The sequence below is a fragment of the Macaca thibetana genome, chromosome 2 (genome assembly GCF_024542745.1).
Source record: "Macaca thibetana thibetana isolate TM-01 chromosome 2, ASM2454274v1, whole genome shotgun sequence".
NCBI lineage: Eukaryota > Metazoa > Chordata > Mammalia > Primates > Cercopithecidae > Macaca > Macaca thibetana.
This window is the reverse complement of record NC_065579.1, coordinates 11,109,572-11,131,167: the sequence shown is the minus strand read 5'-3', so window position 1 is coordinate 11,131,167 and position 21,596 is coordinate 11,109,572. Positions and strand designations below refer to the sequence as shown.

Genomic DNA, 21,596 nt, shown 5'->3' with positions numbered 1-21,596 from the left:
ATTCCTTGTCAGTAATTTTGAGGACAACAACAACAAAAAACTCCTTCTCTATCACCGTTTTTGTCTATTTGCGTTGCTATAAAGGAACGGTTGAGGCTGGATAATTTATAAAGATTTATTTGGCTCATGATCTGCAGGCTGTATAAGAAGCATGGCGCCCACATCTGCATGTGGTGAGGGCCTCAAACTGCTTCCACTCATGGTAAAGAGCAGCTTGTGCAGAGATCACATGGCAAAAGAGGAGGCAAGAGAGAGTGGAGAGGGAGGCTCCTTTGAAATACCAGCTCTCAAGGTGTATTAGTCCATTTTTACACTGATAATAAAGATATACCGGAGACTGGATAATTTGTAAGGGAAAGCAGTTTAATCAACTCACAGTTCTGCATGGCTAGAGAGGCCTCAGGAAACTTACAATCATGGCAGAAGAAGGAGCAAACATGTCCTTCTTCACATGGTGGCAGCAAGGAGAAGTGCTGAGCAAAAGGGGGAAAAGCCCCATATAAAACCATCAGACCTCATGAGAATCACTCACTATAACAAGAACAGCATTAGGGTAACTGCCCCATGATTAAATTACCTCCCACTGGGTCCCTCCCACAACATGTGGGGATTATGAGAAATACAATTCAAGATGAGATTTGAGCTGGGGCACAGCCAAACCATATCGTGAAAGAACTAAGAGTGAGAGGTCACCATCGTCCAGAGAGGGCATTAATGTATTCACAAGGGATCCACCTTAAACCTCAGGACCCAAACGTTTCCTATTAGGCCCCACCTCCAACATTAGGGATCAAATTTCAATATGAGGTTTGGGGGACAAATGTCCAAAGTATAGCAATCAGCCTTTTAAACTTACACTTTTCATTTCAAGATAATTGCAGATTTACCTGCAGTTCTAAGAAGTAGTATAGGGGCTGAGTGTGGTGACTTATGCTTATAATCCCAGTGTTTTGGGAGGCCAAGGTGGGAGGATCACTTGAGCCCAGGAGTTTAAGACCAGTCTGGGTAATACAGCAAGATCCTGTGTCCACAAAAAATTAAAAGTTAACTGGGCATGGTGGTGTGCAGCTGTAATCCAGCTACTTGGGAGGCTGAGGCGGGAGGATGACTTGAGTCCAGGAATTCGAGGCAGCAGTGAGCTACGATCACATCACTGCACTCCAGCTTGGTTGGCAGAGACCCTGTCTCTGAAAAAAGAAAGAAAGAAAAATAGTTCAGAGATTCTTTGTGCCCTTTGCCCAGTTTCTCCAAAAGGTAAAACCTTGCAAAACTCTACAATAATATTACTACCAGGATACTGGCATTGTTGCAGTCAAGATACAGAACACTTCCATCACCCTAAGAATCCCTCACGGTGCTCTTTAATAGGCACACCAACTTTCCACCTGCTTCCACCCCTCCTATATGCCATTAGTTCTCCATTTTTAGAACCTTGTCCTTTCAAGATTGCAATATAAAGGAGAACTATAGCATGCAACCTTTTGGGATTGGCTTTTTTTTTTTTTTTTTTTTTTGCTCAGCATAATTCTCTGGAGATTCATCCAGTTTATTGCCTGTATCAGTAGTTTGTGTCTTTTTATTGCTGAGTAATGCTCCATAATATCGACAGTGTGTTTAACCATTATCAGTTGAAGGACATCTGGGCTAATTATGAATAAAGTTGCTATAAAATTTGTGTCTAGGTTTTTGTGTGAACACGAGTCTTTATTTCTTTGAGACAAATGCCCAGAAGTGCAATTCCTAAGCCATATGGTAGTTGCATGCTAAATTTTTAGAATCTGACAACCTGTTTTCCTGAGTGGCCATATCATTTTTTTTTCCCACTAGTAAAATAAGAGTGATTCTTTGCATCCTCACCGGAATTTGATGTTGTCACTTCTTTGGTTTAGTAACCTTGGTAGGTATATATCAATATCTCATTGTAGTTTTAATTTGCATTTCCCTAATGGCTAATGATATAGAACATCTTTTTTCATTTGCCAATTTACAATCTTGTGTATCCTCTTCAGTAAAATCTCTTTTCATTACCATGTTTGTTTCTTTTTACTACTGAATTTTGAGAGCTCTTTTTATATTCAAAATGCTAGGCCTTTCTCAGATACGTGTTTTACCAATATTTTCTCCCATTCTGTAGCTTGCCTTTTCATTCTCTTAACAGGGTCTGTCACAGAGCAAAAGTTTTTAACAGGTGAAGTTACATTTATCAAATCTTCTCTTACGAGTGATGTTTTCAGTGTTAAGACTCTTTGCCTAGCCCTAGATCTTAAAGATTTTCTCTTATTTTTTTTCTAAAAGTATTATAGTTTGACATTTTACATTTAAGTCTGTGATCCATTTTTAATTAATTTGTGTATAAGGTGTGAGTTCTTTTCTGCCTGCTGTATTAGTCCATTCTCACACTGCTATAAAGATACTACCTGAGACTGGGTAATTTATAAAGAAAGGAGGTTTAACTGACTCACAGTTCCATGTGGCTGAGGAGGCCTCAGGAAAGTTACAATCACAGCAGAGGGCAAAGGGGAAGCAAGTACCTTCTTCACAAGGTGTAGACAGGCGACAGAGAGAGAAACTGCCAGACTTATCAAACAAGCAGATCTCACGTGAAAACACTCATATCACGAGAACAGCACGGGAGAAACCAGCCCATGAGAAATCACTCACTATCATGAGAACAGCATAGAGGAAACTCCTGCCATGATCCAATCACCTCCCACCAGGTCCCTCCCTCAACATGTGGGGATTACAATTCAAGATGAGATTTGGGTAGGGACACGTACCCAAACCATATCATTCCACCCCGGCCCCTCCCAAATCTCATGTGCTTTTCATATTTCAAAACAAGTCATGCCTTCCCAACAGTCCCCCAAATTCTTAACTCATCCCAGCATTAACTCAAAAGCCCAAGTCCCAAGTCTCATCTGAGACAAGGCAACTCCCTTCCACCAATGAACCTGTAAAATCAAAAGCAAGTCAGTACTTCCAAGATACAATGGGGGTACAGGTATTGGCTAAATGTTCCCGTTCCAAATGGGAGAAATTGTCTAAAACAGGCCCCATGCAAGTCCAAAATCCAAAAAGGGCAGTCATTAAATCTTAAAGCTGCAAAATGATCTCCTTTAACTCCATGCTTCACATCCGGGTCATGCTGATGCAAAATGTAGGCTCCAGAGGCCTTTGGCAGTTCCACCTCTGTGACACTGCAGGATACAGCTCCCATGGCTGCTTTCATGGGCTGGTGTTAAGTGTCTGCAGCTATTCCAGGCACAAGGTGCAAGCTGTGGATGGATCTACCATTCTGGGGTCTGAGGATGGTGGCCCTCTTCTCACAGCTGCACTAGGCAGTGCACCAGTGGGGACTCTGTGTGGGGGCTCCAACCCCACATTTCCCCTCTGCATTGCCCTAGTAGACGTTCTCCATGAGGGTTCCGCCCCTGCAGCAGGCTTCTGACTGGACATGCAGGTGTTTCCATATATCCTCTGAAATCTAGGCAAAGGCTGCCAAGCCTCAACTCTTGTCTTCTGTGCACCCACGGCCCAACACCACATGAAAGCTGCCAGGGCTTGGGGCCTGCACCCTCTGAAACATGGCCCAAACTGTACGTTGGTCCCTTTTAGTCAGGTCTGGAGCTGGAGTGGCTGGGACACAGGACACTAAGTTGTGAGATTTCAGAGCAGCAGGGTCCTGAGCTTGGCCCACAAAATGATTTTTCCCTCTTCAGCCTCTGGGCTTGTGATGGGAGAGACTGCCTTGAAGATCTCTGACATGGAAATGAGATATTTGCCCCACTGTCTTGGCTATGACAGCTCATTGTTACTTATGCAAATTTCTGCAGCTGGCTTGAATTTGTTCCCAGAAAATGGGTTTTTCTTTTCTACCTCATGGTCAGGCTGCAAATTTTCCAAACTTTTATGCTCTTCTTCCCTTTTAATCATAAGTTCCAATTTCAAATCATCTTTTTGTGAACACATATAACAGTATGCTTTCAGGAAAAGCCAGATGAACTCTTGAAGGCTTTGCTGCTTAGAAATTTCCTCTGTCAGATACCCTAAATTATCACTCTCAAGTTCAAAGTTCAACAGATCTCTAGGGCGGGAGCAAAATGTCACCAGTCTCTTTGCTAAAGCATAGCAACAGTAACATTTGCTCCAGCTCCCAAAAAGTTCCTCATCTCCATCTGAGACCACCTCAGCCTGGACTTCATTGTCCATAACACGACCAGCATTTTGGTTAAAACCATTCAACAAGTCTTTAGGAAGTTCCAAACTTTCCCTCCTTTCCCTGTCGTCTTCTGAGACCTCCAAACTCTTCTAACCTCTGCCTGTTACCCAGTTCCAAAGCTGCTTCCACATTTTCAGGTTATCCTTATAGCAGTGCCCCACTCCTGGTACCAATTCTCTGTATTAGTTCTTTCTCACACTGCTATAAATATACTACCTGAGACTAGGTAATTTGTAAAGAAAGGAGGTTTAATTGACTCACAATTCTGCATGGCTGGGGAGGCCTCAGGAATCTTACAATCATGGTGGAAGGTGAAGGGGAAGCAAGACTTGTCTTGCATGGCAGCAGGCGAGAGAGAGAGAGAGCACGAAAGAAAGAAAGAAAGAAAGAAAGAAAGAAAGAAAGAAAGAAAAGAAAGAAAGAAAGAAAGAAGGAAGGAAGGAAGGAAAGAAGGAAGGAAAGAAGGAAGGAAGGAAGGAAGGGAGGGAAAGAAAAAGAAAGAGAAAGAAAAAGAAAGAACGAAAGAGAGAAAGAAAGAAAGAGAAAAAGAAAGAAAGAAAAAGAAGGAAAGAAAGAAAGAAGGAGTGCACATGCAGGGGAAATTGCCAGACACTTATCAAACAATCAGATCTTGAGAGAACTGTCTCACTGCCACAAGAACAGCATGGGGGAAACTGCCCATGATCCAATTACTTCCCACCAGGTCCCTCCCTTGACACATGGGGATTACAATTCAAGATGAGATTTGGTGGGGACACAGAGTCAAATCATATCACCTGCAGATATGCAAGTGCTCCAGCACCAATTAGATTTCTAACATCTTTTAATCCCTTAAAACCTTAAAGAGGTGAACAGCAAAGCTTCATTATCTTGTATTATCATACAGGATGCTTTAATGCATAGCAATAAAAATTCGTTTGATTGCATTTTATTTTTGGATACATTTTACTCTGTCATTGGTTCTTTTAAAAACATAATTACACATGGAATAAGAAGATGTTTAACTTATATTTTTTCCATTGTTACCCTGATATGCTTTTGTGCAGCTGGTAAGATGAAATGTTATCCAGTACTATGAAATACACATATCTGTCTTATTCTTGACTTTAATGAGGATGCTTCTAATCTACCCTTATTTAATATAAATGCTGGTTTGAAGATTGAGAAAAAAATATTTTATCATATTAAACATATATCATTTTACAGTTAAAATATATTATATATATTTTATAGTTCAAGATTTTTATCCAGAACAAGTATTGAATTTTATTTAATGGCTTTTTAGTATCTAAGGAAATGATAATTAAGATGATACTTATCTATCATATAGTAATTTACTATATAGTAATTACTATATAGTAATATAGTAATTTATAGTAATTATATGATTTCCTGATACTGAACCAGTCTTTTATTCCTAGAATAAACCATGTTTGGTCATTTGGTATTGATTTTGAATATACTTCTTTGTTTGCTAATATTTTCTTTAGAATTTTATGTCTATTTCCTGTATATTTTTTTCTCTATAGAACCTTTTCTTGGGAGAAGTAGTTTCGAAATAGAAACTGTTTTTTTATGCTCTAAAGCAGCAGTCCCCAACTTTGTGGCATGGTCTGGTTTCATGGAAGACAAATTTTCTACAGACTGGGGACAGGCTGGGGGATGGGGGGAGGGTTTCAGGATGAAACTGTTCCACCTCAGATCACCAGTCATTAGATTATCATAAGGAGCAGGCAACATAGATCCCTCGCATGCACAGTTCACATTAGGGTTTGTGCTCCTATGGGAATCTAATGCTGCCACTGATCTGACAGGAGGCAGAGCTCTGGCCTTAATGCTTGCTCACCCACCACTCACCTCCTGCTGTGCAGTCCAGTTCCTAACAGGCCCTGATGGGTACTGGTTGGTGGCCTGGGGATTTGTGACACCTGCTCTTGAACAGTCTAAATAGCATTGGGACTACCTGTCTTTTTTGTTTTTTGTTTTTGAGACAGAGTGTTGCTCTGTCACCCAGGCTGAGACACAGTGCCATGTCGGCTCACTGTAACCTCTGCCTCCAGGTTTAAGCAGTTCTCCCTCAGCCTCCCGAGTAGCTGGCACCACAGGCATGCCCACCACATCTGGCTAATTTTTTTATTTTTAGTAGAGACAGAGTTTTGCCATGTTGGCCAGGCTGATCTTGAACTCAAGTGATCTGCCTTCCTGGGCCTCCCAAAGTGCTGGGATAACAGTGAGCTACAGCACCCTGCCAGGATTATCTGTTTTTTATAGGCTTAGAAATAGTCCCAGCTGGGCATAGTGGCTCATGACTGTAATCCCAGCACTTTGGGAGGCCCAGGCAGGTAGATCGCTTGAGCCCAGGAGTTTGAGACCAGTCTGGGCAACACGGCAAAACTTCGTCTCTATAAAAAATACAAAAATTAGCCAGGTGTGGTGGCACACACCTGTAGTCCCAGCTACTTGGGAGGCTGAGGTGGGAGGATCACCTGAGCCTGGGGGGTCAGAGGCTGCAGTGAGTGGGGATGCCATGCCACTGCACTCCAGCCTGGGTAACATAGTGAGACCCTGTAGAAAAAGAGTCCCAGGTGAAACTGTCTTGACATAGTAATTTGGAGAAGACAAGTCTTTAAAAAGTTTTAAATAAGTTTTCAGTAACTGATCTATTCAGACCAATTTTGAGAAGTTATATTTTAATAAAATTGTTTTATTAGAACATATATATTATATCCAGGTATTCAAATTTAGTAGCACAGGGTTTAGTAAAGTATTATCATTTTGTTAAGTTAATCTCTACTTGTAATTATTTCCTTTATTATATCTCATTTTGTATAATTAAATTTTTTCTTTAAAAATTAGAAAAACAGCAGATTTATTGCTTTGAACACTGCCCAGCAAAGAACCAACTTTTGGACCCTTTAAAAATATTCTGACTTTTGGCCGGGTGCAGTGGTTCAGGCCTGTAATCCCAGCAATTTGGGAGGCTGAGGTGGGCGGATCACCTGAGGTCAGGAGTTTGAGACCAGCCTGACCAACAGGGTGAAACCCCATCTCTACTAAAAATACAAAAATCAGCTGGGCCTAGTGGCAGGCACCTGTAAGCCCAGCTACTCAGAGGCTGAAGCAGGAGAATCACTTGAAACTGGGAGGCGGAGGTTTCAGTGAGCCAAGATTGCACCACTGAACTTCAGTCTGGGCAACAGAGCAATACTCTGTCTCAAAAAAAAAATTTGGATTTATTCAATATCTGCCTTTTTCTTTATTAATGCCATCCCTCTACTTTCCTTCTATTTATTTTTATTGCTCTTTTTCTAAATTCTAATATTGGATACTTACTTCAATTATTTTAGTTTTGTTTATAAATGTAAGAATTTAGGCTATACAATTTCCTCTGAACACTGCTATAGTTATATCCCACAGGTTCTGATAAATTTCCATTTTATCCAATATTATTTAAAAATTGTGAAATCGAAATTTCCAGGTGAGAGGTAGAGGGGATCATGGCGGACGGGAGGCAGGACTAGATTGAAGCTCTGGACAGAGCAGCATGCAGAGGTTTGCATTGTGAATTTTAGCTCCAGATCGACTGCAAGAAAGAAACGGCAATCCCGAGAGGACCTACAGACCCTCGGAAGAAAGCGAACTGCTCCTGTGGGACCTGGGAGACACCCCAAATACTGTGAGTGCCCCAACTGCGGAAGAGGGAAAGGGAGACCCTCTTCTCCCAAACACACACCCCCACTGGAGAAGCTGAAGATCTGTCTGCAAGAGAAGTTTCCAGCTTTACCTGGAGCTGAGTCAAGTTAGAGAGCCGAGCGAAACACAGCAGTAGGGGAAGCAGCAGAAAGGTCCCAGGAGCTTGCTGGGCCCCCAAGCAGCCCATTCCTGCCGGCGCCACAGGGAGCCATAGGGAGGGTGGCCAGAGGAGCAGGGAGTAAAACCCCACAGGAAGAAGGAATTCTGTAGCTGAACTTTATAACAACTTGAACAGGGTGAGAAGCCTCCTGGCCAGAATTCAGGGGAGGGCAGGGATCTGTAATGCAGACTTCACAGGTCGGGGAAGAACTGAAGCCCTTTTCTTTCACAGCTGGGAGACGATAGCCTCAGGCAAGTTTTCAAGCGCATCTGGTCCTCCATCTGGAAACAGACTCAGGGCTGTTGAGGGGAGCACGGCAGGAGTGAGACTGGCCCTTTGGTTTGCATGACAGCGTGGTGAGGCCTGTGACTGCCAGCTTTCCTCCACTTCCCAGACAACCTGTGTGACTCAGCAGAGGCAGCCATAATCCTCCTAGGTACACAACTCCAATGACCTGGGAATCTTACCTCAATTCCCCATAGCAGCTTCAGCAAGACCCGCCCAAGGAGAGTCTGAGCTCAGACATGTCTAGCCCCACCCCCACCTGATGGTCCTTCCCTACCCACTGGGGTAGCAGAAGACAAAGGGCATATAACCTTGAGAGTTCTAGGGTCCTGCCCACTGCCAGTCCCTCTCCACACTACTATAACTAATGCTTTCTGGAAGGTGCCACTTCCTGGCAGGAGGCCAACCAGCACAAAAATAGAGCATTAAACCACCAAAGCTGAAGACCCTCATGGAGTCCATTGCACCATCGGCCACCTCCAGTGGAACAGGAGCTGGTATCCATGGCTGAGAGAACCATAGATGGTTCAAATCACAGGACTCTGTGCAGACAACTCCCTGCATCAGCCTGGAGCTGGGTAGACTTGCTGAGTGGCTAGACCCAGAAGAGAGACAAGTATCACCGCAGTTTGGCTCACAGGAAGCCACATCCATAGGAAAAGTGGGAGAGTCAAGGAAACCTGAAACACCCTGTGGGACAAAAGAAACTGAACAACAGGCTTCAGCCCTAGACCTTCCCTCTGACAGAGTCTAACCAAATGAGAAGGAACCGGAAAACCAACCCAGGTAATATGACAAAACAAGGCTCTTCAACACCCCCCTAAAATCACACTACTTCATCAGCAATGGATCCAAACCAAGAAGAAATCCCTGATTTACCTGAAAAAGAATTCAGGAGGTTAGTTATTAAGCTAATCAGGGAAGGACCAGAGAAAGGCAAAGCCCAATGCAAGGAAATCCAAAAAACGATACAAGAAATGAAGGGAGAAATATTCAAGAAAATAAATAGCTTAAATAAAAAACAATAAAAAATTCAGGAAACTTTGGATACACATGCAAAATGCTCTGAAAAGTCTGAGCAATAGAACTGAACAAATAGAAGAAAGAAATTCAGAGCTTGAAGACAAGGTCCCAATCCAACAAAGACAAAGAAAATAAAAAAATAAGAAAATGTGAACAAAGCCTCCAAGAAATCTGGGGTTATATTAAATGACCAAACCTAAGAATGATCAGTGCTCCTGAGGAAGAAGAGAATTCTAAAAGCCTGGAAAACATATTTGGGGGAATAATTGAGGAAAACTTTCCTGGCCTTGTGAGAGACTTAGGCATCCAAGTACAAGAAGCACAAAGAACACCTGGGAAATTCATTGCAAAAAAATTTTTGCCTAGGCACATTGTCATCAGGTTATCCAAAGTTAAGACGAAGGAAAGAATCTTAAGAGCTGCAAGACAGAAGAAGCAGGTAACCTATAAAGGAAAACCTATCAGATTAACAGAAGATTTCTCCACAGAAACCCTACAGGCTAGAAGGGATTGGGGACCTATCTTCAGCCTCCTCAAACAAAACAATTATCAGCCAAGAATTTTGTATTCAGTGAAACTAAGCATCATATATGAAGGAAAGACACAATCTTTTTCAGACAAATGCTGAGAGAATTTGCCATTACCAAGCCACCATTACAAGAACTGCTAGAAGGAGCTCTAAATCTTGAAACAAATTCTGGAAACACAATCAAAACAGAACATTTCAAAGCATAAATCACACAGGACCTATAAAACAAAAATACAAGTTAAAAAGCAAAAACAAAAAACAAAAAACCCCAAAGTACACAAGCAATAAAGAGCACATTGAAAGCAATGGTACCTCACATTTCAATACTAACATTTAATGTAAATGGCCTAAGTGCTCCACTTAAAAGATACAGAAATGCAGAGTGGATAAGAACTCACGAACCAACTATCTACTGCCTTCAGGAGACTCACCTAACACATAAGGACTCACATACACTTAAAGTAAAGGGGTGGAAGAAAGCATTTCATGCTTATGGACACCAAAAGTGAGCAGGGGTAGCTATTCTCATATCACATGAAATAAACTTTAAAGCTACAGTGATTAAAAGAGATAAAGAGGGACATTATATAATGATAAAAGGCCTTGTCCAGCAGGAAAATATCACAATCCTAAACATATATGCACCTAACAAATATTGGAGCTCCCAAATTTATAAAACAGTTACTATTAGACCTAAAAAATGAGATAGAGAGCAATACAGTAATAGTGGGGTACTTTAATACTCCACTGACAGCACTAGACAGGTCATCAAGACAGAAAGTCAACAAAGAAACAATGGATTTAAACTATGCCTTGGAACAAATGGACTTAACAGATATATACAGAACAACCACAGAATGCACGTTCTATTTAACAGCTCATGGAACTTTCTCCAAGATAGACCATATAATAGGTCATAAAATGAGCCTCAATAAATTTAAGAAAATTGAAATTATATCAAGCGCTCTCTCACACCACAGTGGAATAAAACTTGAAATCAACTCCAATAGGCACCTTCAACACCTTGCAAATACATGGAAAGTAAATAACCTGTTAGAATGAGAATTGGGTCAAAAACGAAATCAAGATGGAAATTAAAAAATTCTTTGATCTGAATGACAATAATGACACAACCTATCAAAACCTCTAAGCTACAGCAAAGGAGGTGTTAAGAGGAAAGTTCACAGCCCTAAAAGCCTGCACCAAAAAGTCTGAAAGGGCACAAACAATCTAAAGTCACACCTCAAGGAACTAGAGAAACAAGAACAAACCAAACCCAAACCCAGCAGAAGAAAGAAAATAACCAAGATCAGAGCAAAACTAAATGAAATTGGAACAAAACAAAATACAAAAGATAAATGAAACAAAAAGCTGGTTCTTTGAAAACATAGATAAAACTGATAGACCACTAGCAAGGTTAACCAAGTAAAGAAGAGAGAAAATCTAAATAACCTCATTAAGAAAGGAAACAAGAAGATATTACAACTGACACCACTGAAATACAAAAGATCATTCAAGGCTACTATGAACACCTTTATGCACATGAACTAGAAAACCTAGAACAGATGGATAAATTCTAGAAAAATACAGCCCTCCTAGCTTAAATCAGGAAGAATTAAATGCCTAGAACAGGCCAGTAACAAGCAGTGAGACTGAAATGGTAACTTAAATATTACCAACAAAAAAAGTTCAGAAGCAGATGGATTCACAGTAGAATTATACCAGACATTCAAAGAATTGGTACCACTCCTTTTGAACTATTCCAGGAGAGAGAGAAAGAAGGAACCCTCCCTAGTTCATTCTATGAATCCAGCATTACCCCTAATACCCAAACCTGGAAAGAATATAACCAAAAAAGAAAACTGCAGACCAATATCCTTGATGAACATAGATGCTAAAATCCTTAACAAAATACTAGCTAAGCAAAGCAAACAACATATCAAAATGATAACCCACCATGATCAAGTGTGTTTCACACCAGGGATGCAGGGATAGTTTAACCTATGCAAGTCAATAAATGTGATACAAAACATAAAGAGAATTAAAAACAAAAATCACGTGATTATCTCAATAGATGTAGAAAAAGCATTTGACAAAATCCAGCATCCTTTATGATTAAAACTCTCAGCAAAATCGACATACAAGGGACATACCTTAATGTAACAAAAGCCATCTATGACAAAACCACAGAAAACATAATACTGAATGGGGAAAAGTTGAAAGCATTCCTTCTGAGAACTGGAACAAGACAAGAATGTCCACTCTTACCACTCCTCTTCAACATAGTACTGGAAGTGCTAGCCAGAGCAATCAGATGAGAGAAAGAAATAAAAGGCACCCAAATCAGTAAAGAGAAAGTCAAACTGTCATTTTTTGCTGATGATATGATGGCTTACCTTAAGAACCCTAAGTACTCCTCCAGAAAGCTCCTAGAACTGATAAATGAATTCAGCAGTTTCCGGATACAAGATTAACATACACAAATCAGTAGCTCTTCTATGCACCAACAGCGACCAAGCAGAGAATCAAATCAAGAACTCAACCACTTTTACAATAGCTATAAAAAAAAAAAAATACTTAGGAATATACCTAACGAAGGAGTTGAAAGACCTCTACAAGGAAAACTAGGAAACACTGCTGAAAGAAATCATACAGGACACAAACAAATGGAAACATATCCCATGCTCATGGATGAGTAGAATCAATATTGTGAAAATGACCATACTGGCAAAAGCAATCTACAAATTCAATGCACTCATCATCAAAATACCACCATCATTCTTCACAGAATTAGAAAAAACAATTCTAAAACTCATATGGAACCAAAAAAGAGATCGCATAGCCAAAACAAGACTAAGCAAAAAGAGCAAATCTGGAAGCATCACATTACCTGATTTCAAACTATACTACAAGGCCATAGTCACCAAAATAGCATGGACTGGTATAAAACTAGGCACATAGACCAATGAAGCAGAATAGAGAACCCAGAAATAAACCCAAATACTTTCAGCAAACCAACTGATCTTCAACAAAGCAAACAAAAATATAAAGTGGGGAAAGGACACCCTTTTCAACAAATGATGCTGGGATAATTGGCTAGCCTCATGTAGGAGAATGAAACTGGATCCTCATCTCTCACCTTATACGAAAATCAACTCAAGATAAATTAAGGACTTAAACCTAAGACCTGAAAGTATAAAAGTTCTAGAAGGTAACATTGGAAAAACCCTTCCAGACATTGGCTTAGGCAAGGATTTCCTGACCAAGAACCCAAAAGCAAATGCAATAAAAACAAAGATAAATAGCTGGGACCCAATTAAACAAAAGAGCTTTTGCATGGCAAAAGGAACAGTCAACAGAGTAAACAGACAACCCACAGAGTGGGAGAAAATCTTCACAATCTATACATCTGACAAAGGACTAATATCCAGAATCTACAATGAACTCAAACAAATCAGTAAGATAAAAACAAACAATCCCACCAAAAAGTGGGCTAAGGACATGAACAGTGAATTCTCAAAAGAAGATATACAAATGTCCAACAAACATATGAAAAAATGCTCAATATCACTAATGATCAGGGAAATGCAAATCAAAACCACAATGTGATACCACCTTACTACTGCAAGAATGGCCCTAATCAAAAAATCAAAAAACAGTAGATGTTGGCGTGGATACAGTGAACAGTGAACACTTCTACACTGCTGGTGGGAATGTAAACTAGTAGAGTCACTGTGGAAAACAGTGTGGAGATTCCTTAAAGAACTGAAAGTAGAGCTACAGTTTGATCCAGCAATCCCACTACTGGGTATCTATCCAGAGGAAAAGAAGTCATTATTCAAAAAAGATACTTGCACACTCATGTTTATAGCAGCACAATTCACAATTGCAAAATCATGGAACCAACTCAAATGCCCATCAATCAAAGAGTGGATAAAGCAATTGTTATATATATATATATGTACACATACATACACATACATACATACACACACACACACACACACACACACACACACACACACACGATGGAATACTATGCAGCCACGAAAAGGAATGAATTAATAGCATTTGCAGTGACCTGGATGAGACTGGGGACTATTATTCTAAGTGAAGTAACTCAGGAATGGAAAACCAAACATCGTATGTTCTCACTGATATGTGGGAGCTAAGCTATGAGGTTGCAAAAGCATAAGAATGATACAATGAACTTTGGGGACTTGAGGGGAAGAGTGGGAGGGGGGCGAGCGATAAAAAACTACAAATACGGTGCAGTGTATACAGCTCGGGTGATGGGTGCACCAAAATCTCACAAATCACCACTAAAGAACTTACTCATGCAACCAAATACCACCTGTACCCCCATAACTTATGGGAAAAAAAATTCCAGGTGGTAGAATTTTGTTTTAAAAACTTATATATTGCTAGTTTTCATCTTTACTATTAGAGAAAGTTGTCTATTAATAGTATTTCTCTATTTAAAGAAATTATTGATGCTTTCTTGTGGCCTAATAGTGATTAACTTTTTGTGTGTGTGTGTGAGGGAGTCTCACTCTGTTGTCCAGGCTGGAGTGCAGTGGTACGATCTCGACTCACTACAACTTCCACTTCCCAGGTTCAAGTGATTCTCCTGCCTCACTCTCTTGAGTAGCTGGGGCTACAGGCACACACTACCACTCCTGGCTAATTTTTGTATTTTTAGTAGGGATGGGATTTCACCATGTTGGCCAGGCTGGTCTTGAGCTCCTGACCTCAACTGATCCATCTGCCCTGGCCTCCCAAAGTGCTGGGATTTTGTATTTTTAGTAGAGATGGGGTTTCACTATGTTGGTCAGGCTGGTCTCAAACTCCTGACCTCAGGTGATCCGCCCACTCCGGCCTCCCAAAGTGCTGGGATTACAGGTGTAAGTCACCGTGCCCGGCCTATAAAAGCACTTCTTGAGACATCCTATTTGATACTGTTTTCCTTAAATTTATCTTGTCTGATGTAAGAGAATGATCCCTCTCTTCACTTTTTTTCCTCCACTTATCTAGTACATGTATGTTTGCCCACCAGTTTACTTTCAAAGTTTTCGACCCCTTTGTTTTAAGAGTCTCTTATATACAGTACTAAGTTGGCTTTGCTTTGTGACACAATACAAAAGTTTTGTCCTTGGCTGATTTTGATTTACTGCTATCAACAGTGGTGTGCTGGAGCCAGCTCATACTAGCTCATGAGAGCCAAATTCGTGTATCTCTTCTCAGCTCCTCGTTCAGCAATGTCAGGTTCACAGCTTGAAGCTGGCCATGATGAAAGTTACGTACACCATGGAAATTATCAAAGCTACAAGTCAAGGTGTATTTGTTTTGTTCATCTGATTCCATCTCAAGTCCTATTGTTAAACATTTACCGGCACACCACTGGCTATCACCGAGTTTGGTTTCCTTCTTTCATGTGATTTCATGTTACGTTTTTGTATTGTAATAGCTACCATAAAATGTGTTTTGTATTTTTTTGAATGTGTGTTTTTTCTATTGCTTTAGAAAGTATTTGTTTTTAATCTAAAGATTACTGTTATGAACATAACTTAGAATAAAACCTTTAATCCTCTCTTTAGACAGAATCTATTAACTCCACACTGAGCAGTCTCAAATTAGTGTATTCTCTTTTTCCTGCCTATCACCTTCCCATTAAATTTTAGTTGCTATTTTTTTAGCACTTACCTTTGCACTACTAAATAAATTTCCATTATTTTTGCTTGATTTATCAGCCTCCAATGATGTCTTTTGACCCCTTGCTATAAAGGATGAGTGAATTCAGTATACATTAATATCTACTTATTCTGCCAATTATTTTCTCAGGTCTGTTAGATGTATGATTTCCGTACTGCCAAGATTACTACATTTGCACTCTACTCTGTTACTATAATCCCTGCATTTGCTTTAATTTTTGTCCTACAGTAAAGTAGATTCAATCTCAACGTCAGTACTCTTGTTTTTCATTTATTGCTTGGCTGACTGAAGTTCATCATCTAGTATTTTCTACAAGAAGGGCTCATCAGATATTCAAAATGTGCATTTCTTGCCATCATATTTGCATGGCATTTTGAGTGATTAAAATAGTCTTTGGTTACAATTTGTCTTCCTGAGGATTTTATAAGCATTGTTGTACTAATTTCTGATTTGGAATTTCCTCTGAGGAAATCTGAAGTCAGTTGTATTTTTCTCCTTTGCAAATGACTTAATATTTTTTCATAATTCCCCAAGGGACTTTTTGTCTTTGAAGTTAAGTAACTTTATTACAGTATGTCTCTGTTACTTTTTCCTGGGATATAGTGTGTTTTTTCAATTTTAATCAAATTGTATTTTTTTTGGAAAGTGTTTCTGAATCATTTCTTTAATTTTTATCTGGTCCATGTTTGAATGTAGAGATTCCAAGTATTGATTTATATAGGCTTTCCTTTGTATATCTTTCCTATCTATTATTTTTTTCTGTTATCCCTTTTAGACATTTATTTGGGTGTCTCATTTTTCCTATGGCCATTGCTGCTTTTTCACATTTTGTATTTTCCTTGTGCTGCTCCCATTAACACTCACCTTTTTTTGTGATGGTTTAATTTTTGTTCACCTCATTCCTAAGCTGTGCCAGCTCATAATTCACTGTTTTCATGATTTTGTCAATTCTGCCCTGATCTCTTGTATTTCTGCATTTAAATATGTGTGTGTGTGTGCACACACATGTACGTATACACACAGTAGTCCCTCAGTGTCCATGGGAGACTGATTTTAGGACCTCCCTCTGATAATAAAATTCATGGATGCTCAAGTCCCTGACAGAAAATGAGTAGGATTTGCATATAACTTATGTATATTTTCCTTTATGTTTAAAATAATCTTTAGATTACTTATAATGCCTAATGCAATGTAAATGCTAGGTAAACAGTTGTTATACTGCATTGTTTAGGGAACAAGGACAAAAATAAAGTCTGTATATGTTCAGTACAAGTGCAACTTTTTTTTTCAAGTATTTTTGATCATAGTTGGTTGAAGCACCAATGTGGAACCCATCAATATGGAGGACTAACTCTGTGTGTGTGTGTGTGTGTGTGTGTGTGTGTGTGTGTGTGTGTGTCTTCTTTATTAAATCTTTAAATATTCACGATTTTCAAGTTGTCCAAGCCAACTTTTTTTTCTCCTGATAAATGTCTTTTGTATCCTATTTGTTTTCCTTTTTTTGTGTGTTATTTATTCTTATAGGGTCTTTGCATAGATCTTTTGCAGTTCTTTTTGGCAACCCCATTTTTGAATGAGGTGTGGTTTTCCTGCATCAGATATTTATGGGAGTTTCATATTGAAGATGAGCCAGGCCTTAGTTTTAGGCGAGCAAAAATACTCCTTAGACTCTGAGTTTTAAGCATTAATTTTTATAGCCTTTAGTTGTCTCCAGTAATGGGAAAAGGGGGCTATAGAGTTTTTCACTTCATAAGTCTCTCTTCTCCCCCAACCACATAGGTCGACTGTTATTTGAAATTATATGTCTTGTCTGTATAATTCAATCCTGCCTTCTCCACTTGTCATATCAAAGCCAGGTCTAGGGAAACTGCCATTGTCCGTGCATGATATTCCTTCAGTTATGAACAAAAGATTTTGGTTTTCCATCTCAGAGCTTGCCCTGTGCTTAGAAGTATACTTTATACACTTTATCATCTCTTTCCAAGATCTGTAGCTGTCAGTGTTCTCTTTCCATTTCTCCCAATCTAGATTTTTTGAAGGAAGGATTTATATTTCTGCTTCTCATTCTGCTGGTTGCTTTGGGTTAATTTTCAAGAAAAGAAAGAGAGGAAAACATGCCCCAGTCTTCAAACCAGAAGTCCTTACACTAGACTCTTATCTTGCTGAAGTTTGGTCAACTGTAGTTACCAATATACAATCATCAAGACTTACTGAAGATTTTTTTGATGCTTATAGGAGACTCGAGTATGTGGGGGAAATGTAGCTAGTGAGAAATTTCCAGTGGCAGATGTCTTAATCCATTCAGGTGCTATAACAAAATGCCATAGATTGCAATATGGTTTCACACTGTGTCCTCCCCCCACTGGCAAATCTCATGTTGAATTGTAATCCTCAATGTTGGAGGAGGGGTATGGTGGGAGGAACATGGGGTGGACTCATAATAGTGAGTGAGTTCTCATGAGATCTGGTTGTTTAAAAGTGTGTAGCACTTTCCTGTTCCCTGCCCTGCCCATCTCCTGCTCCACCATGTGAAGATGCGCCTGCTTCCTCCTCACCTTCTGCCATAATTGTAAGTTTCCTGAGGCCTTCTCGGTCATGCTTCCTGTACAGCCTGTGGAACTGTGAGTCAGTTAAACCTCTTTTCTTCATAAATTACCCAGTCTCCGGTAGTTCCTTCTAGCAATGCGAGAATGGCCTAATATAGAAAATAGGTACTGAAAAGTTGGGCATTGCTATAAAGATCCCTGAAAATATGGAAGCAGCATTAGAATTGGGTAACTGGCAGAGGTTGAAACAGTTTGGAGGGCTCAGAAGAAGATAGGAAGATGAGGGAAAAATTTGAACTTACTGGATAGTTGTTAAATTGTTGTGACCAAAATGCTGGTAGTGACATGAACAATGAAGTCCAGGCTGAGGTGGTCTCAGATGGAGATGAGGAACTTATTGGGAACTGGAGCAAAGGTCACTCTTGCCATGCTTTAACAAAGAGACTGGCAGTATTGTGCCACAGCCCTAGAGATCTGTGGAACTTTGAACTTGAGAGAGATGATTTAGGGTATTTGTCAGAAAAAATTTCTAAGCATCAGAGCATTCAAGATGTGGGCTGGCTGCTTCTAACAGCATATGCTTATATTTGTGAGCAAAGAGATGAGCTAAAACAGGAGCTTATGTTTAAAATGGAGGAAGAACATAAAAATTTGGAAAAATTGCAACCTCATCATGTGGTAAAAATGAAAAACCCATTTTCTGGAGAGAAATTCAAGCCAGCTGCAGAAATTTACATAAGTAACAAGGAGCTGAATGTTCATAGCCAAGACAGTGGGACAAATGTCTCCATTTCCATTTCAGAGATCTTCAAGGCAGCCCCTTCCATCACAGGAGGTCTAGGAGAGAATAATGGTCCCACTGCTCTGCATAACCTTGGGACACTGCTCTTTGCATCCCAGCCACTTTAGCTCCAGCTGTGGCTAAAAGGGCCCCAGATTCATCTCAGTCCACTGCTCCAGAGGGTGTAAGCTGCAAGCCTTGGGGGCTTCCACGTGGCATTAAGCCTGCAAGTGTGCAGAGGGCAAGAGTTGAGGCTTGGGAGCCTCCACCTAGTTTCAGAGAATGTATGGAAATGCCTGGATGTCCAGGCAGAAATCTGCTGCAGGGGTGGAGCCCTCATGGAGAACCTCTAGTATGGCAGTGCAGAGGGGAAATGTGGGGTTGGAGCCCCCACACAGAGTTCCCACTGGTGCACTGTGAGAAGAGGGCCATCATACTCCAGACCCCAGAATGGTAGATTCAGCAGTAGTTTGCACTGTGCAGCTGGAAAAACTATAGGCACTCAATGCCAATTCGTGAAAGCAGCCATGGGGACTGTACCTTGCAAAGTCACAGGGTGGAGCTGCCCAAGGCCTTCGGAGCCCACCCCTTGCATCAGTGTGGCCTGGATTTGAGACATGTAGTTAAAGGAGATCATTTTGAAGCTTTAAGATTTAATGACTGCCCTGCTGGGTTTTGTACTTGTGTGGTGCTTGTAGCCTCTTTATTTTGGTCAACTTCTCCCTTTTGGAACAGGAGCATTTACCCAATGCCTGTATCCCCACTGTATCTTGGACGTAATTAACTTGTTTTTGATTTGACAGGCTTATAGGCAGAAGGGACTTGCCTTGTCTCAGATGAGACTTTGGACTTGGACTTTTGAGTTAATGCTGAAATGAGTTAAGATTCCTAGGGACTATTGGGAAAGCATGATTGTGTTTTGAAATGTGAAAAGGACATGAGCTATGGGAAGCATCAGATATGGAATGATATGGTTTGGGTCTGTGTCCCCACTCAAATCTCATGTTGAATTGTAATCCTCAATGTTGGCGGAAGAGCCTGGTAGGAGGTGATTGGACCACAGGGGCAGACTTCCCCATTCCTGTTCTTGAGATAACAAGTTCTCACAAGATCTGGTTGTTTCAAAGCGTGTAGCACTTCTTCCTTCACTTTCTCTCTCTCCTGTTCTGCTACGTGAAGTTGTGCCTGTTTTCCCTTCACCTTCTGCCATGATTGTAAGTTTCCTGAGTCTTCCCCAGCCATGCTTCCTGTACAGCCTGTGGAACTGTAAGTCAGTTAAACCTCTTTTCTTCATACGGTACTCAGTCTCAGGTAGTTCCTAACATCAATGCAACAACGGACTAATACGGACAGGGTGGCTTATAAAAAACAAAAATTTATTCCCCACAGTTCTGTAGGCTGGAAGTCCAAGGTCAAGGCACCAGCAAATTTGGTGTCTGGCAAGAGCTCACTTCCTTGTTCATAGATAGCATCTTCTTGCTGCATCCTCAAATGGTGGAGGGGCAAATGAGCTCTCTGGAGTCTCTTTTATAACAGCTCTAATCCCACTTATAAGGACTCTACCCTCATGACCTAATCACCTCCTAAAAGCCCAATCTTGTATCCTTATAGTGAGGATTAGGTTTCAGCATAATTTTGGGGGTGAGTAGGGGACACAAATATATAAACTATAGTAGTAGATATTTGTCTTACTGCACATTTCCTGTTGAATATCTAGTATGGTGACTTTTCTCTGGCCTTTGTCCTAGCCATGAGCACTTCTAGTCAGATAAGTGGTATTATCTTATAGCCTAGGAAAAGCATGTCTTTTTCCCGGGTTCCCTGTTCCCTGTGTGATGCATATTGTCACAACTTTTGTTGCCTTACTAGATTCCATCTCATTCATGAGCCACCTAAAATTTTCCTGTTATTAGAAACACACTTGATGTACCCTGAGTCTTTGCCCAACAATGGACTTCAATGTTTCCTACCTTCTAGGAACACCTGAAATGAAACTCCACAGAGACACTTTACCTGGTGATATTGGAAGCAAAGCCCTGCAATCTGCCTGTCCTGAAGAGATTGCTCCTTTGCAAAAATCCTTTTTTGGCTGTTGGTGGTAGTTCTCAGGAGCTACCATTTCCCATTGGATAGCGCCTTGCCTTACTGGGCATTGCTGCTGGTCTCCTGGGTGCTACAACTCCCACTGGGATGGGTGACCATGATGCAGTGGTGCTGTCATATGACAGAACTCCTCAGCATTCTATGGGAAAGAACATCCCTCTCTTTTGGGTGTTGTATTTGGCTACTGGGCACCATGACCATGATGTTGTGCCTCAGGGTTCAACATGGTATCTAGCAAAATCATTCTTTAATTTTCATTCTAGTTTCCACCCCAACCCTGTTCCCAGGACACATGATAAACAGCATGTTATACTCAGAATGGTCCCTTCCCATCTGATGTCACTGGGTTATCAAGTTCTTCTGCCCGAACTTCTCCCCTGTTTTTCATGTTCACTGCTTTTAATGAGCTCATTTAGCCAATTCACTATTTACCCAGATATCTACTAACATAAGGTATAGATTCTGATACCAAATCCCCATTTTTAGTTCATCAAGGCAACTGACTCCTAAGAGGGAGAGGATAATGTCCAGGTGTGTAGGCAGAA

General features: G+C 40.5%; 1 protein-coding gene across 2 annotated transcripts in view; it reads left to right on the top strand.

Annotated features, from left to right (window-relative positions):
- RTP1 (receptor transporter protein 1) overlaps positions 1-21,596 on the top strand; it is a 62,697-nt gene that overhangs the window by 2,319 nt on the left and 38,782 nt on the right. The gene's annotated exons all lie outside the window — the stretch shown is intronic.